This window comes from Anas platyrhynchos, chromosome 3 (assembly GCF_047663525.1).
Source record: "Anas platyrhynchos isolate ZD024472 breed Pekin duck chromosome 3, IASCAAS_PekinDuck_T2T, whole genome shotgun sequence".
In the NCBI taxonomy this organism is placed as follows: Eukaryota; Metazoa; Chordata; class Aves; order Anseriformes; family Anatidae; genus Anas; species Anas platyrhynchos.
This window is the reverse complement of record NC_092589.1, coordinates 64,278,725-64,296,417: the sequence shown is the minus strand read 5'-3', so window position 1 is coordinate 64,296,417 and position 17,693 is coordinate 64,278,725. Positions and strand designations below refer to the sequence as shown.

General features: G+C 41.2%; 1 protein-coding gene across 1 annotated transcript in view; it reads left to right on the top strand.

Annotated features, from left to right (window-relative positions):
* The window catches only part of LAMA2 (laminin subunit alpha 2), a 401,748-nt gene continuing 384,055 nt past the window's right edge, over positions 1 to 17,693 (top strand). The window contains exon 1 of the mRNA XM_072036025.1: positions 1 to 67. The gene's annotated coding sequence lies outside the window, so the exon portion shown is untranslated. The remainder of the gene's footprint in view (positions 68 to 17,693) is intronic.

Genomic DNA, 17,693 nt, shown 5'->3' with positions numbered 1-17,693 from the left:
CCCAGGGAATGAGTTGAGGCTGACAGGCCTGTAGTTCCCCAGCTCCTTCTTTCTGCTGTTATTGAAGGTAAGTGTCACATTTGCCTTCCTCTAGTCTTAAGGTGCTTCTCCCAGTTGCCATGATTGAGCAAAGATTATAGAGAGTGGCCTCACAATGATATCTGCCATCTCTCTCAGTACTCATGGGTGTATCCTGTCAGAGTCCATGGACTTGTGAATGTTCAGTTTGTTCAAGTGTTCCCTGACCTGATTCTCTCCCACAAAAGGTCCTTGCTCCATCCATTCAGCCTGACCCCTGGAAACTTGGATTACTGAAGTCCAGTCTTGCTGATAGAGGTTGAGGCAAAGAAGGCATTCAGTACCTTGGCCTTTTCATTGTCCTGGATAACCAGATCTCTCTCTTTTTTTTTTTTTTTTTTTTCCTTCAGGAGAGGGCCCACATTTTCCCTGGTGTCCCTTTCGTCACCGGTAGAAGCCCTTCTTGTTGTCCTGGATGTCCTTGGCCAGGTTCAATTCTATCTGGGCTTTATCTTTCATATCTTGATATCTTCTTGGACAATGTCTCTTCATTCTTCCCAGGTTACCTGACCTTGCTTCCACCCCCTGTAGACTTCCTCTTTATGGGATGTTGTTGCTGAGCTCCTGAGTTCCTGAGCTTATTCTAGCAAGAATTCCTACTGTGATTATCATAGTCATAGCGGGACTGAATTTGTGTGTTAGTTGTATGTCTCTCACAGAATGTTTCCTGACAGAGACAAGCAAAGCTGAAGAAGTAGCACTGCATACTAAGAACAGCTCCGAAATCCCAAGGAAAATTAAGAACTGATGAGTATCTGCTGCTCTAGGAAACCATTTAATATTAGCATCATCACTTTTCCAACTGGAGATTGTTAGCTGTAACCAAAAGGAAAAAGGGGTTGAAAAGCATTGTAGGGCTTCAGACAATGTTCCATTCAAACAAGAGGAACAGGAAAAAATAACATGCTGGTATCCTTTTATTTTATTTTATTTTATTTTATTTTATTTTATTTTATTTTATTTTATTTTTTGGTCTGACAGATAAACTCAATTTCTCAGATGTGTAATACAAAAAGATTTCTCACTGTTAATTTCTAATAAAAAGGTTTTCTCAACATCTGCAGAAAAGCTATAATGAAATGTTAAAGTAAATTGTGGTTGACTTAATAGAGCCACAGAATAGTGTATGTGCACTACCCTATTACCTGTATCATAGATTTTCACAATAAGATATTGAAAGGAGCAAGTCATAAATGCTGAAAATACAATGTGACTAACTCAACTCTTTCTGTCAATAGGAGCCAGGAAAACATTTACTTTTACTAGAAGCAGTTGTGTTAGTATAGGTCATATAATGTCTGTTTGCTTCAGAGTCAAACTGAGCTTTCTGAAGTGGATTAGTAAAGCAAATATTTTTTCCCTCTCCAAAAATTTTTGTGTGTTCTGCTCTATTTATCTCTCAACAAGTCCTGTTCACCTATAATACTTATAATGAACAGACCTGTCTAAAGGCCTTCTTCCAAAGAGGGCTAGAGGTTAGAAATAAGATGTCTCCAGAGCTATTTCTAACTTTACACAAAATGATCCTCAGGTTCATTGTATCTTGACACAGAGGTAAAGTTCAGCTGCATGTTCCATTAGCACTAGTGATTCAGTCACAGCACTTAATCATATTCTAAACTCTATCATTGCCAGCAAAAGGTCTAGAAATCTATTTTCAGGAAGGCTGAATATTCCCTTTACAGTAGTAAAGCACTCTAAAGCAATGCAGTGCTTAGTTCATTCAGTATATGGAAACAATATGGAAGTCAGTGATAAATTAATATTCTTATATATAAAACTGTTTTGTAATTGTTTATTCTTGTCCCATATATTTTTCTAATTTCACAAAATATGATAATATTATTTTATTTCCTTAAGAAATATGTATGAATTGCCTCTATGCAGGCTAACACAGGGGTTCTTGTCTGAGGGAAAATGCACCTCGGTGCGTATTATTGCTGAAAAAACAAGGCTACGAGCATAGAGAGATGAAACACCTGTTTAGACACAGGTGATTTTTCAGATGTTGTTTTACAGTCCTCAGTGGAGCTGTCTTCTGCTTTGGAAGCCTGTATTTCTTCAACTCTCCCCTTTCTCTGTTAAGCAGTTGAGAAGATCATCTTTCTACTCATCACGTTTATCTCTTGGCACACTGTGTAAGAAACTGTCAGGTCATCCCAGAAAGTACCCAAAAGAAAATGTAGATGGGCAAGAAACTGAGTTCCTCATGTCAATCTGTGCCTTCAGTCACCAGAGGTAGTTCAGTACTAAAGCCAGGCTGTCATTTGACAGACGGAAATCTTTATAGCATTGTTATTTTGCCGGTACTTGTTCAAGGACAAATGAAACTGGGATTTCAAACAGGCATCAGTGGGCCTCTAAAACAGACAGTGAGGTGTTACTACTGCATCTTTTGTTCCTGTTTCTTCTTCCTAATTACATGATTAGACTGATATGGAAAAGAACTGGTTCCCAGGAGACAAGTTTTAGTAGATGAAGGGAGTCTAACACCAGCAACTGAAGTTCTATAAAATGAAACATATTACTTGGAGAAAGAAAAAGGACATAAGCCTGTTCTTCAGGCACTGATATCTCAGAACCCATCTCTATGTCCCCTCTTGTAAACCCCACAACATGAGGCAAGTCTTCTATGGATTTCTGCTGAGTGATGGAAACCTCTTCATGTTCTAGCAGTTTGTTAGCCCTGGAATTAGAGATCTCAGAGCATAAGATTAAAAAATAAAAGGTGGTGTAGTATGTCCTGAATCTAGGTTTCAGGTTCAGGGAAAGCAGGTAGAGAGGGGAAAATTGGAAATGTGGGGGAAATATCCCACAGACAGATTTTTGGGCTTGCTGAATGCATGAGCAGCCACCCACTATGCCTTATGTTAGACACTGAAAAGAATGACATTCTTCCTTCAACAGGACCTGGGCTTCTCTGAGCATGCACAACAGCAGGATGTTATATATGAATGTGATGAGGACTTGGAAGTGGTCCTGCTTTGCCCAAAATCATCCTCAAGTGCAGGAAATCTGACCAGAGCATGGCTAAGTGATGTGTATGTTCCATTGTGCTGAGAAACTTATTTTACAAGTAAGAGAAAAGCAGAGTTCACATAGGGTAGAACAAGTTTTCTTTCCTTAATCTAGCCAGCTGAGTTAACCTGCTGCCTGTTTTAAGGAGAATGAAAGAAATCTAGTGGCTTCAGGAAGAGGGGTAAATGATGGCAGGAGAGATGGAAAAGATGGAAAAAAAGGAAAAGAGTTGGACTTACCTAGAGTCAGTTAGGGAAAGTGGAGTGATGATGTTACAGATAAATTTTACTCATGGGACCAGATCCACAAGTATCACATGAGCAAAAGTCTTAGAAATGCGTATTCTTACTGAAACTATGTGAGTGAGAAAGATTCATTTGCCTTCCAGACTTTGAAAAGTTCACATCATCAAACCCACATCACAATCAGCTTTGGTGGGCAATAACATTTTAAACATTCAGCAATGGCAAATTGTACCAAATAAGTACCAATGCTAACAACAAAAGTAAAACTTGCTATGTAATGAATATCAGTACAGTAGGGTGAGAAATATGTTTGCTTGGCATTCCAAAAATCCTGGGCATAATAAACATGTCTGATGTGTCTAGTGCTGGTGTGGTGTGACTGTGAGAGCACAAAGTATACTGAACAGCCATCTCTTCTTTCAGTTAGTTATGCTAGTCATAGATTCTTTTCCATGGATATTGGAAGGAATGTATATCTGCTTAAAGCCAGGAACAGCTGGGCATGTTTCCCCATTAAACATGATCATGTTGTCTTAGGTTTCATTTTAGGGACTAGAAATAACCAGACCTAGCGTTAATTCCTGAAAGATGGAGTTGGGTATATTGAAATTTGTAACTTACTGTTGATCATCTGAGAATCTGGAAGATGAAATGGTACTATCAGTAAACAATAGTGTTGGAGTTCCTTTCAGCCAGGGCTGTGAAATCACAGCAGGTTATGATATTCAGAGATGCCCCAGAAATTTAAAGTATGAATGTGAATGAAGTTGTGAGTCCCCCAGATATTCTTCCCAGGACAGTCATTGGAATAGATCTAGAAAACATTGTAAATGTAGGTATGGATCTTTCTGTTGCAGATGTTTAAGTAAAACTCCCTAATTATAAAATAAAACAGCCTTCTTATCAGGGAGTAGCTACAATAGGACGCACCACACGTTAATGTGAGTTAGTGGCTCACCATTACAGAAACTGAGTTGAAATGCATACAAAACCTGAGGGAACACATAGTCCTTGAAAACACGCTTGAAGTTAAAAGTCTAGTGCCTGGTAGAAGAGGAGATGAAGCAGTTTTTGCTTAGACCAGAACTGCAACACATTTCCAAAGTAAAGCACTATTGCTCAAGTGATATATAGAAAATGATATAATTCCATGCTTAATAGGCTAACTAGAAGCAAGAAAATAACACCTGAATGTTTTGAACTACTAGGCTTGAACAGGAATGATCACTTGTTAAGCATATTAATTTTTCTTCATGTGCAATGAATCTTGAAAACTACAGCAGTTTGTCAAAATAATTAAATTCCATTTGCTTTTCAGATATAAATGCCTACACATCTTGCCAAAGTAATCATTGCTTGCTACTCAGATGCTTAAACTTTCATATGTGTATTTTCTAAACCACAATTTTTCTTTTTCCTTTATGAGGTAAGGAAAAAAAGAAAAAACACATTGATTTATTCATACAGATTATAACTTTCAGTGTTGCTCACGCTGATCCTACTAAGAGAATTATGTTCTCAGAATCAAGTTCACGTGTATTACAGTGATAAAACAAAGCTGAGTTTTCTGTATTTTTTGACGATGCTAATTTCTCTTTGATTTGTTTCATCTGTGTTATCAACCATTCAGGCTACTGCATTATAAAATGAAGAAGGCCTGGTGATTTCAGGTACCATACCATTATCTTATTTTGTAATTCCATCATATCTGCAAGTAGACATCCACATGTATTTTTTCGTAGATTTCTTACTTCTTTCATTGGTAGCAACAGAGTCAGTTAATCAAAAAAGTTTTTTTGGTATCCTTTGCAAATCCTCTATGGTTACTGCTGTGATGCTTCTGTACAGATCAAGCACCTTTGTTCAGTACAGTAACAGCCCTGCACACAAAGCCTACCAAAAACCCCAATGTCAAACCACACTAAAGAAAACTATGAAACTAGTTAATTGTACTGACGCACAGTTAGTCTATACCTAGGTCATAGGGAAAGGAAGACTTTTCTCAGTTCTTGTCAAGGTTCTGAATGCAGTCTGCCACACACTCCAAGACAGCAGGCTGCCTGCACTCCACAGGAGCTCTGACATGCCATGGCCAAATAGCCTTGGGTCAGAGTGTAGTGATGGTGCTGTGTGAGCTGGGAGGGGCTATCATGGTTACTGCACAAGGGAGAAAGAAGCTAGGCTGAATGTCTTCTCAGCAAATCTCTGAACCTGCTCAATTTTTGTGCATGTGTGGGGTGAAAAAAAAAATCAATAGGACCATTTGTCTGCTTGAAGGGTGTTTTTTTTCTTGCTCCCTCAAATCCAGTCCCAGTCCCCAAATTCTACCCCAAATGCATTTTGATTGAAAAAAGGCTCAGCTTTGTATTGCCAATAATAAGCAGCCAGCATTCACAATCAAATTCAGAATTCATAAGAATAGAAAGATTTTTTAAGGTGAGTTATTTTATTCACTAGCTTTTTGATTCTTTTGGATGCACCTAGGTCAAATTTTCATGATTTCCTCTGCAATCAATATGACTATAAAAAATAAATAAATAAATAAATAAATAAATAAAAAAGTTTTAAAATGAAGCTGTTGTTTACAGGAAATCAGTTACCTCTAGGAAGTGGACTTTTAAAGGAAAAATATTTTGAGCCTTCTAATGAGCTGTTCAAAATTCACTTTGCCAAAGGTCAGGATTTTTTACCGTTTTCCCACCTCTTGGTTAGTTTATCCATCCTCATTGATAAGGCCTCCAAGCTAAAGATTGTCTCTCATTAAAGCTATACTCTGCTTTACTCTGAAGACCTTTTCCATGCTGGAAAACACTATGCCGAGTGATGTAAACGGATTGGTATCTACTTTGTTTATGATTCAAATCTTTTGTGGCAGGGATTCACATCCATTCCAACAGGACATAACACCAGGAGAGCACTATGATTCAAGGACTGTTTCATCATCCCCTGCACCTCAACAATATGGGCCTTGTATCCATAGGAAAGGGTTGTGACCTACTCCTAATGCTTAACAAGGGGACACAAAGCTTCCACTGATGTTACCATCCCTTGGAGAACAGTAATGGGCTGAGCTAATTCAGGTCACTTTCCTACAGTATGCAGACTTCTAATCCTTATGAACACTATCTTATTGGTGTGAGGGAGCAGCATGAGGCAAGCTGCCCCACAAGGCAAGCTTAACGCTGAGGACAACACCAAGGAAGAGAGGGCAGTGGCCTCTCTGAAAAGAGCACCTGAATGAGGAGAGCAGAACAGGTCTGGGGACAGTAGTCACACAGTCTAGTGATTGCCAAATAAGTCTGTAGTTCCAAGACAGGTCTGAGACCAGGCCAGAAAATCAGGCTTGCAGGTCAGTGTCAGGGAGGTACGTATGCACAAGCATACCTGCATCGTGGCTCAGGAACAGAAGCAGGTGAGAGGGAGCCTGAGCTTACATCCTGCTCCCAAGAGAAGTGGGGAAAGGCTCCCAAAGAGGATTCTCATAGCTCTCCTATTTACTGTAAGGGTGACAGAGTACTGTCACATGTTGCCCAGAGAGGTTGTGGAGTCTCCCTCTCTGGAGATATTCAAGACCCACCTGGATGCCATCCTACACAATGTGCTCTAGGTGATCCTATTCAGCAGGAGATTTGGACTAGATGATCTTTCACAGGTCCCTTCCAACCTCAGTCATTCTGAGATTCTGAATTGTACTTTCAATAAAAGTAGCATCTAAAATACAGCAAGTGTTTGTGTATATATAGCATCAGAAAATTAAAGCCATATATAGCAGCTGTTAGAAATATATTTATATGTACACATTTAATACTGTTCTTTTATTGTTATATGTATTTTTAGTGTTATTAAAGCATAATGCATGGTTTTAATATCTGTTTGATATGTGTTTTAAGATTTTATTGTCTAATATTCCAAACACAGAAAACAGTTTATATCACATACCTCGTTATCCATTTGTAAAAACAAGTATTTTATAAAAGCAGTAACTGGATTAAAAGATGTAAAATACAATACTTCCAACATTTAACCTACTACTAAAGTCTACTACTAAACCACGCTACTAAGTTCTGAATCTACACATTTCTTGAAGGCCTCCAGGAATGGTAACTCAACCACATCCTTGGGCAGCCTATTACAATGCCACACAGCATTTTCAGTTAAGAAATTTCTCCTAATATCCAACCTAAACTTCCCCAATGCAACTTGAGGCCATTTCCCCTGGTCTTGTTTGGTGCTTGGGAGGAAAGCCCAACACCCACCTAATATACTGAACTGGCATGCCATACAGATGTGATAGAAATCACAGACAGAAATGTTGGTTGGATGAGATGCTCAGAGGTCTATTAGTCCAAACTTCTACCAGATGCATTTCTTTTGCCAACACTAGATTCAGTCAGCCATGGCTTTGTTCAGCTTTTGTTAGTCCTTGAGTATCTCCAGGTCCCACTGAAGTGAAGCTCTACCAGCTGTTGTGCCAGACCCCTCACCTAATTTAGTGTCATCTGCAAATCTGCTTTGATGAATGAATTAAAAATTATGTGGCCCAGTCCAAACCTCTTTGTTATTTTGGTACCAGACACTGTTTGTATTGATTATGGCCATTTGTATTGATTAAGGTCATTGATTATGGCCTTTTGAGTCTGCAGTAAATTCTCAGCCTATCTAATGGTCCATTCATCTAGTTCATATGTCTTCAGGTATGCAGTGAAAAACTGTCAAAAGTTCTACTAAAGTGAAATGTATCCCAAACATGTAAACAAATGCAAGAAAAGAGAAGTAAACATTACCTGCATTTGTCTAGTGCATATAGTTGCATATGTTGCACTGATGTGCAAAGCCATTCCTCAGTATTTATAAACAACAACAAAAAAAAGTGCCAAAAATTGAAACAAATGCATGAGCAAATGAGCTGTCCATAAATTAATTGTCTATAGCAAAGAAATCAAATAATGCTACCTCAACATCTTTGGGACAAAAACTTGAAAAGAGAATAAACAAAAATTAAAAAAAAAAAAAAAGAAAAAAAGAAAAAAAAAAGCCTGATATGAAATATACAGAGCTCTGTTTTCTAGAGTAAGCTCAAAATTTCTTCTCTTTTTTTTTTTTTTTTTTTTTTTTTTTTTTTTTTTTTTTTCACAGTTCTTTCATGAAGAAATAGATTTTGTAGTATGTTCTGGAAGTTTACAACCTTGGACTGATTAGAAGAAACAGAATGAAGAGCCTTCTGTTCTTCTGAACATCCAGTCACCAGCCTCATATAAAACAAACCTAGGAATGTATCTTGTTTATCTTAGCCAAGCTGTCAAGCTAAAGCTTGACGAGAGATGATGTGCAAGACATTCAGTTTCTTGCTGGTAAAGATAGAACAAGATCAACTGTTTCACTAGCAGAATTATTTTCCATATGCTTGTTTCATCATATGTTTGATTGGTTCTGTGTAGAACTGGTATTATCTTGGATATCTAGAACAAGCAGTGTATGCTTCTGTACTGTGTGTAGTTCTGCAGAAAAACAGATGGGTGTGTATACCAATAATGAACGTATTTAGAGATCATGTCACAGACTAGTTTTATTTGACTAAAACCACTTTCCAGCCAATAGTGATAGAGTGTACCTATTAATAAAGATTGGGTAATCAAATACTTATTTAAACTAAAGTTGCTCATTTAACCTCCCCATTTAAAATCTTATTTTAATCACATGACAATCTTCGAAAATAAATAATTTATGGATGGTCACAAGTTTTCTTTGAGGATCTGCATACACAGTAGAGAAACATCCCTTAATTTTGCATTTTAAGATCGCTAAAATGAAAACTATATGCTATTAGTATAGAAATTGACCCTTTGACAGACATCATTGTAGACATACACAAAAGCATTTGCTCTTCCATGGAAGAGAAAATTCTATGCTATTCTCTGGAAGAGAGCATTGCATTCAGAATTCTTCCATTTATATATGTCTGGTGATAACCAAATTGAATGATGCAGTTGGTACAATAGAAGGAAGGAATGCCATCCAAAGGGACCTGAATAAGCTTGAGAACTAGGCCCACATGAACCTAATAAGGTCTGACAAGCCAAATTGCAAGGTGCTGCACCTGGATCAGGGCAATCCTGGACATGACTACAGACTGGCAAAAGAACTCGTTAGAGCAGCTCTGCAGAGAAGGACTTGGGGATTCTGGTGGAAAATCACAGAATCACAGAATTATAGGGGTTAGAAGAGACCTCAAGAGATCATCGGGATCAACCTCCCTGCCAAAGCAGGTTCCCTAGAGCAGGTTGCCCAGGTAGGCATCCAGACAGGCCTTGAATATCTCCAGAGGAGACTTCACAACCTCCCTGGGCAGCCTGTTCCAGTGCTCCATCATCCTCACCATGAAGTTCTTTCATGTATCAGTGCAGAACTTTCTGTGCTCCATTTTTTGACCATTGCCCCTTGTCCTGTCACCACAAAACACTGAAAAGAGGTTGGCCAAATCCCTCTGTCTCCCACACTTAAGGTATTTATGAACATTAATATGATCCCCTCTCAGTCTTCTTTTCTCAAGGCTGAACAGACCGAGGTCTCTCAGCCTTTCCTCATAGAGGCGATGCTCCAGGCCCTGTATCATCTTTATGGCCCTCTGCTGGACTCTTTCCAGGAAATCCCTGTCTTTTTTGTACCGGGGAGCCCAGAATTGGACACAGTACTCCAGGAGAGGTCTGACAAGGGCAGAGTAGAGGGGGAGGATCACCTCCCTTGACCTTCTGACCATACTTCTTTTAATGCACGCCAGGATCCCATTGGCCTTCTTGGCCACCACAGCACACTGCTGGCTCATGGCCAACCTGTTGTCCACCAGGACCCCCAGGTCCGCAGAGATCCTCTCCAGCAGGTTGTCCCCCAGCCTGTACTGATACTTCGGGTTGTTCCTTCCCAGGTGCAGGACTCTACACTTGCTCTTGTTAAACCTCATTTGGTTTCTTCCTGCCCATCTTTCCAGCCAGTCCAGGTCTCGCTGAACGGCAGCACAGCCTTCTGGCATGTCAGCCACTCCTCCCAGCTTTGTAATATCAGCGTACTTGCAGAGGGTGGACACTATTCCCTCATCAAGGTTGTCAACTAAGATGTTGAACAAGACCGGACCCAGCACCGATCCCTGAGGAACATCACGAGTCACAGGTCTCCAGTTGGACTCTGCACCGCTGATCACCACCCTCTGAGCTCGGCAAGTCATACAGTTCTTAACCCACCTTACTGTCCACTCATATATCCCACATTTTCTCAGCTTTGCTAGCAGGATGTCATGGTAGACAGTACTGAAAGCCTTGCTAAAGTCAAGGTAGATGGCATCCACTGCTCTTCCCACATCTACCAAGCTGGTGATGCCATCATAGAAGGCAATGAAGTTGGTCAAGCACAATTTCACCTTGGTGAATCCATGCTGACTACTCCTTATAACATTCTTCTCTTCCCATTGCTTGGAGATGGCACGCAGAACAAGCTGTTCCAACACCTTTCCAGGGACAGAGGTGAGACCGACTGGCCTGTAGTTTCCCGGATCCTCCTTCTAGCCTTCCTGAAGGGAAGTCTTCTTGGAGTCCATCAGCAGCCCACAACAGCCCACAGCAGCCCACAGCAGCTTCTCAAAGGCCTGCCCAAGATCAGAATACCCAAAGTCCTGGTCTAGATACTACCCCTTCAGCCAGTCATTTAGTCCTGTTCTCCTCCTTCATTCTGGGCCCCAGTCACCCATCGGGAAGACAGAGAACACTACCTGCACCCTTAATCCCTTCAACATTCTTCTCAGGGATGCAAAGTCCTTTGTTATATTACTCATTTTTGTTGTTTCAGATTCTGAATGATGATAAGAGAATAATAGTCCTCTGGTTTCATGAGCTGTGGCAGAGCCTTCCTAACGTCTCTGACACACGCTCCAGGAAGACAACACACCTCTCTGGAGAGGTTATCGGGGCAGAAAACAGGAGCCTTGCTGCCCCCCAGCATGGAGTCCCCGATCATTATGACTCTCTGCCCTTTTTTTTGTGGCACTGGTTTGGATGCAGCACCTCATCTGGCCCCAGAATGGGGGGACTATGCTTGGTACTTCCCTTGACCATGACACGCTTCTCAGGGCCTGGGTTCTAACTACTGATCAGACCCTCATCCTTTTCCTGCCCAAGAGCCTCAAATCTACTACCCAGGGACACTGTGGGGTTTGGCAGTACCGTGGCTGTTGGGGGCAGACGCCTCCTTCTGCTTCGAAGAGACACGAGGGTCCAGCCCTTTTCCTCTTGTGGGTGGTCAAGCCCTCTGTCTTGCAGGTGAGCATCTGGATCAGCTACTACCCCTTGCAGGGAATTAGGAGGGGGCTGCCTGCTCTAACTGCCAAGTGTCCTATTTTGCCAAGTGTCTTATTGTGCGTCCTGTTCATGGCACTCCCTGGGGACTGCCTTTATACTATCATGGTTTGGTTGGCTGCTGTCAGCCTTGGCTCCACCAGCACCACGTCAGTGCCCATGGAGGCACAAGCGCAGCTCCTGCCTGCTCGGGGGGTGGGCTGGGGCTGCGGATCTGACCAAAGAGCTCTGCACTGTGTTATTGGGAGGCAGGCTTAGGGGTTGGCTCTGTCCACCTCCCTGCCAGGAGCCCTTGCTGCTGTCGATCCACGCGAGGTACTCTGTAAGATGGCTGACGTGAATTGACAGTGCACTCTTGCAGCCCAGAAGGCCAACTGCATCCTGGGCTGCATCAAGAGGAGTGTCCAGGAGGTTGAGGGAGGGGATTGTCCCCCTCTACTATGCCCTTGTGAGGCCCCACTTGTAGTACTTCATCCAGGTGTGGAGCCCCCAACACAGGAAGGATGTGGACCTGTTAGAACGGTTCCAGAGAAGGGGCATGAAAATGATCATGGGCTGGAGCACCTCTCCTACAAAGAAAGGCTGAGAGAGCTAGGGCTGTTCAGCCTAAAGAGAAGACTCTGGAGTGACCTCATTGCAACCTTTCAGTACTTGAAGGGGACTTATAAAAGAAGATGGAGAGTGACTCTTTGTTCAGTCAGATAATGACAGGACAAGGGGAATGATTTTAAACTAAAATAGGTGAGAGTTTGATTAGAGGTTAGGAGGAAATTGTTTACTTAGATGGTGGTGAGGCACTGGAACAGGTTGCTAAGAGGGATTGTGGATGCCCTATCTCTGAAAGTTGTTCAAGACTGGGTTAGATGAGGCCCTGAGCAACTTGATCTAGTGGGTGGAGTCCCTGCTTATGGTTGGAACAAGATGGTCTTTAAGGTCCCTTTCAACCCAAGTCATTCTGTGATTCTATGATAAGTTTCTAGATTTCCATGGTTTTTACTCCAGTATGATAGAGTTCAAAAGTTTTGATCCAGACAAATGCTGAAATTTTTCCTTACCATATCAAACTGCAATACCGCCTGCTCAGTAAGATATAATCATTTTGTAAGTTTAACAATGTAATTGTTCTCATTGATTTTACTACTTCATAATCATTTCAGTTGTCCACATGAATACTCAGGTGACGAAAGAAATTTGTCTAAATGCTTTGCTAGATTAGCACCTGCTCTGATTCCTTGAAGTCACTGGGAGGAGTGTGTTGCCTCTTGGATAGTCTGTACGGTTATCATTCCATGAACATAAGGCTTAGTTCATGAACTTTGTTTTGTAAAATGTAGCAATATTCATAACTGTGTTGGGTCTGTCTGGGATGGAGTCATCTCCTTCCAAGCCCCCAAAAGCCAGCAGGCTGGGGGTGGGCAAGTGGTGGGGAGGGGACATCACCAGGGCAGCTGTCCTAAACCAATCAAAGGGATATTCCATAACACCTGATGTCACACTCAGCAATAAAAAGTAGGGCTCTTGTGGAGGAGGGGGCTGTTCCTCCTGAACAACCTCTATGCATTTTGAGGCCCTATTTCCCAGGACGAGGCCAAACATCACTCGTTGATGGGAAGTAGAGACTAATTTATTTTTTTTCCTCTCTGTGCTTCCACATGGACTTATTGTTTCTTTTGTTTCTTTTTCTCCCCATTCCCTTTCCCTTTAATGAAACCATTCTCATCTCAAACCTCGAGCCCTCTGTGCCATATTTTCTCCCCCTTCCTCTTTGAGGAGAGGGGAAGTTGTGGTGGAGCTCAGCTGCCGACCCCAGTAAAACCACCACAACAACATATTTTTCTTTCATAAAGGAAGTCATTGAGATTCTGGGAGATGAAAAATAAGCTTTGTTTAGCAATGTATCAGGAAGTGAAGAACACACAAAACTTTAGCAGAGCAGCTGGAAATTCAGATTTTTGCAGCAAAAGAAACACAGCCTTCAAATCTACAAGAGATCATCAGGAACTCATCACATCTTACGATGATCTAATGCCACTGATGTACTTAGAAATACATCAGTTTTACTATCTATATGTTTGGTGTACATTTTATTATTTTTTTAATCTAATTGTACTAGTGTTATTATTTCTAGAGAACTATTTCAAAAGCAAATCAAAGTGTTCATCAAACAAATTCCTGTAGATAAGATCTTTCAATTAAAAAAGAGAGAATTTTAATGCCTATATTTCTGAGGATATAAATTGCTAATAGTCTAATGAACTGATCCTTGCTCTTAGATTAGTGCATCAGCTTGCTTTTGCTGGTCTTTGAGTGTGATGTCACTGTGAAGAGGAATATCACCTAAGCAACCCTATAACGCTAAAAAGCTTATTGCTGAAATGTGTAGAAGGAAACAGATGGGGCACTATCTGGAAATTTTATTTGTCAGATATCATCCATCTGTTTCTCTCTCTGTCTACACGTTTTGTGGTAATTTTCATTTTTTTGGATGGCAAGTCAGTATAATTCTACGGAATTGGTTTAATCTTCTGTTTTATTAATATTATTTAATTTTTATTTTTTTTTACAATTCATTAATGACTGGCAGGAAAACATAAAACCCACACTGATGATTCAGCCAAACAAACCTCATCTCTGTTTGATGAGAGGCAAAGTTATACTTCAGGGCAAAATTAGTAGATATTAACTCTTTTTATTAATCATTTCTAACAATTTTGGCAGTTTCTCACATGCAACAGACCTCCCAAATAAATGAATGATAGGGACTATTTTTAAATGCATTCCAAAAATGAGAAATTAGAGTAAGATCTAGCATTTCTTTTTGTAATGAGTAGCTATTGAAATCAGTCTTTTTTTTTTTTTTGGTAGTTATCTGATTTCCTGAAAATAGAGCTGCAAAACGTTTTGCAACAGGTATGTTATTTATGGAGAGTATATAAAGGCTTAGGCAATAAAAGTTAATTATGGGCTGAGCAACCCTATTTGCTTTCTGCTTCACATTTCTAGCTAAACATAAGCTAACATAAGATCACTGCCATTGTTCTCCAAATTGCTTCTTTCTCATAGGACAAAAATTAAAACAAATGCTACTTAAAATAGTGGCAGAGGCAGAAATGGCAATGGCTTAAAAGGAAGTTATTAGAAGTCAAGACAATAAATGAGTGGCTCTTACAAATGGCACATAGAATCCAGTATCAGGCAAGACCATGACTCCTATCTGTTCCTCATGCCAATAACTGCGAAGTGTTAGTAGATAAGCATTTAGCTTTGTAAAACTCATCAAAAATAATGGCAGTAGGTGGGTTAGGTACATTATATTCATAGTCTGAGTAATTACAGGGATGGTGAGCAAGGCAAAATAGAGGGTTTGAAATATGACAGAACTGAAATATAAATGAGCTCCATTCTGATGCCACTGGTAGATCATCAAACTTAACAACTCTACTCTTGTCTCTTGTGGACGTAGTCACTACAACTGTCATCCTTCTCTTCATATCCTTTCATGTCAAATTGCCATATTTACCCTCCCTTTAATACTTAGGTCTAGGTCTACCTTATTCTCTCCCTGTTCTTTCAATTATTTTTGCTTTCTCCCTTTTGATTTTACAGGATTACTTCCTGACCCACAGCTATTTTGGACCTGTTAGCATATGTGGTGATTTTACCTTGCTGGGCAGCTGAACTCCACCACGACCACATTGTCACTCCCTCTCCACAGAAGTGGGGGGAAGAAAGTATGCTGGAAAGAATAAAAAAAAGGCTCAAGGATTGAGATAAGGATAATTTAATTAAAGGGATAAGGAAGAAGGAAAGAAAACAAAGGCTGCACTGAAGCACAGAGAGAGAGGAAAAAATACTCTCTACTTCCTATCAGTGAGCAATGTTTGGCCACATCCCAGGAAGTAGGGTCTCAATATGCATAGCTGTTGTTTGGGAGGACAGACATCTTCATAATGAGAGCCCTCCTCTCCTTCCCCTTTCCTCTGTTTTGTTGCTGAGCCATTGCACATGGCATAGAATATCCCCTTGGTTGGTTTAGGCCAGCTGCCCTGGTGATGCCCGCTCCTCAGCTCTTGTCCACCCCCAGCCTGCTGGCTCTTGGGGGGTTTGGAGGGAGTCCTGATGCTGTGTCAGTATTGCTCAGCAGTACAAAACACTGGTGTGATACCAGTGCTATTCTAGCTACAAATGCAGAGCACAGCACTGTATGGGCTGCTGCAGGGAAAGGTGACTCTATCCCAGCCAGACCCAGTAGAGAATATTAGCCTGTAAACTGACAATACTCAATGACCCTAGCAATAAAGCCTCAGGAGAATGCTTTTCCACCAGTGTTGGATTCCTCCTTTTTCCTCCTTATGTCACCTTTGAACTTGAATATGATTCCCTATTTTGATCTTGATTCTTGGTCTTGTATCTCCTATATGCATGTATGTGAAGCATGGGCTGGACTGTGTGGAACTTCAAGTTGGTGATGGCAAAGTTGAGAGCCTCTGGGTAAGGATTAAGGGATGAACAAATAAAGGGGATGTCGTAGTGGGAGTCTATTACAGACCACCTGGCCAGGACGACAACGCCAATGAATTCTTTGCAGAGCTACAAGATGTCTCAAGATCAACTACCCCTGTCCTTATGGCAGATTTCAACTTGCCAGACGTCAACTGGGATCACCACACGGCTGACACGAGCAAGTCCAGGAGGTTCGTAAAGCACTTAGATGATAAATTCTTGGTGCAGGTGCTAAGGGAGCCAACTAGGAAAGGTGCACTCCTAGATCTGTTGCTGGAGAACAGAGAGGGTCTTGTGGGATAAGGGGCAATTGGCAGCCGTCTTGGTCATAGTGACCATGAAGTGGTTGAGTTTAGAATTTATGGTGACAGAAGGAAAACTGCCACCAAAACTTTAGCACTGGATATGGGGAAAGCAGACTTCAGGTTGCTCAGGGAATTAGTCAGCAAGGTCCCATGGGAAACTGCTTTTGAAGGCATTGGCGTCCATCAGTGCTGGTCAGTCTTTAAGCACTGCCTCCTAAAAGCACAAGATCAAGCAATTCCAAAATATCGGAAGTCAGGCAGGTGTGGCAGAAGGCCAGTCTGGCTGACCAGGGATCTTCTACAGGAGTTTAGGTGAAAAAAGAAAGTGTACAGCTGCTGGAAGGAGGGTCAGGCGACGAGGAAGGACTACAGGGATGCTGTTTGTGTTTGTAGGGCAAAAATTTGTGTGGCCAAAGCCCAACTAGAGTTGAAGCTGGCCATGTCTGTGGGAGACAATAAAAAAGTTTTTTTAGATATGTGAACCAAAAAAGGACCAAAGTAAACACAGGTCTGATACTTGATGGGGAAGGTCTCCTCACAGACAATGACATAGGCAAGGCAGAGACATTTAATTCCTTCTTTGTCTCTGTCTTCAATGCTCATGATGGGCTTTGGGACTCAGGGTGCCCTGAGCTGGAGGACCATGACGGTGGGAAGGACAAACTCCCAACCAACCTTGAATGTGTGCAGGATTTGCTGCTCTGCCTGTATCCATACAAGTCCATGGGTCCAGATGGGATTCATCTCAGGGTGCTTAAAGAGCTGGCTGATGTCATCGCGGGACCTCTCTCAAATATTTTTCAATGGTCTTGGGAATCTGGAGAGGTCCCAGTAGACTGGAAGCTGGCAAATGTTGTGCCAATTTTCAAGAAGGGTAAGAAAGAAGACACTAGATATTACAGGCCTGTTAGTCTCATGTCTTTTACCAGTGCCTGGTAAAATTATGGAGAAGATGATTCTTGAAGTTATTGAAGTGCACCTGGGGGACAATGCTGTCATTGGTCCCAGCCAACATGGACACATGAGGGGTAGGTCGTGCCTAACAAATTTGATTTCCTTTTATGATAAGATCACCTGTCTAGTCGATCAAGGGAAACCAGCTGATGTGATCTTTTTGGACTTCAGCAAGGCTTTTGACAAGGTTTCCCTTAGGATCCTACTGGACAAAATGTCCAGCATGCAACTTAACAAAAACATCATAC